Source organism: Lolium rigidum, chromosome 2 (assembly GCF_022539505.1).
Source record: "Lolium rigidum isolate FL_2022 chromosome 2, APGP_CSIRO_Lrig_0.1, whole genome shotgun sequence".
Lineage (NCBI taxonomy): Eukaryota > Viridiplantae > Streptophyta > Magnoliopsida > Poales > Poaceae > Lolium > Lolium rigidum.
This window is the reverse complement of record NC_061509.1, coordinates 100981532-100982594: the sequence shown is the minus strand read 5'-3', so window position 1 is coordinate 100982594 and position 1063 is coordinate 100981532.

Here is a 1063-nt window from a genome sequence, read left to right as displayed (position 1 = left end):
TATTCCTGGCTGCTTCGCGTTTGTAACCCCGCAAAATGGAGCCAGTGCACTCCCGGGCAGATCTTCTAAAATCTCCCTATGTTTTTGCTAAACTAACTGGTTTCTATTACTCCATCCGAGTCTTTCACTTCTTTTTCAAATTCTCATATTTCTTCTAAGTCAGGTACGAGACAAACATCCAAGTCTTTCACTTCTTTTTCAAATTCTCATATTTCTTCTAATTTGATCAGTTTAGGGGTTTCGTTGGGTACTAGGCCTGATGAGGTTTCGATTTCTGCCAATGTGTTGAGACAGACGGAGCTTGACCGTTTAACGGTTGCTCCGAATGACTCCACTGGGCTTGAGACTCCAGTTGATAACGATGATGGAGCGGATGACATCTTAGATGGTCAGCTCCTCTCGTCTATTATTGGTAATCTTACAGATGTCGATTTGGAACACTCGGAGCTTAGTTCAATCTATGATCTAAAAGCTTCTGCACGTGATTCCCGATCGTCCGCTGGTAAAATTCTCGTAGATATGGCAAAAATACTAAATCTACAAAAGTTTCTCGATGATTGGCATGTTTCGGAATAGCAGAGATCTTGGAGACTTGGCTAAGCATTCTCACATTACCGATGGTTGTAGAGATTATGATTTAGATTTTATTGCAATATCGGAGACGGGTAGGCGAAAATTCTCACAAAGTTTTCTCGACCGATTGTCAGGCGGGATTAACTTTCAGTGGTTTTCTCGTCCGCCTCGTGGTAGGTCTGGGGGCATTTTACTTGGCGTCCGCATAGACACAATGACTGTTCTTGCTAGTTCAGATGGAGAGTATCACATCAAACTCGATATCCAGAACAAAGCAGACGGTTTCATTTGGAGTCTGGTTGCTGTGTATGGTGCTGCTCAAGACGCTTTTAAGGCCGACTTTTTACGTGAGTTGGTAAATCTCGCAAAGGATAATCCGTATCCGATTTTAATCGGAGGGGATTTCAATTTGATGAGATTTCCTCATGAGAAGAGCAAAGGCCCTTTTGATGGACATTGGCCTTTCCTGTTTAATGCTGTCATTGATAGA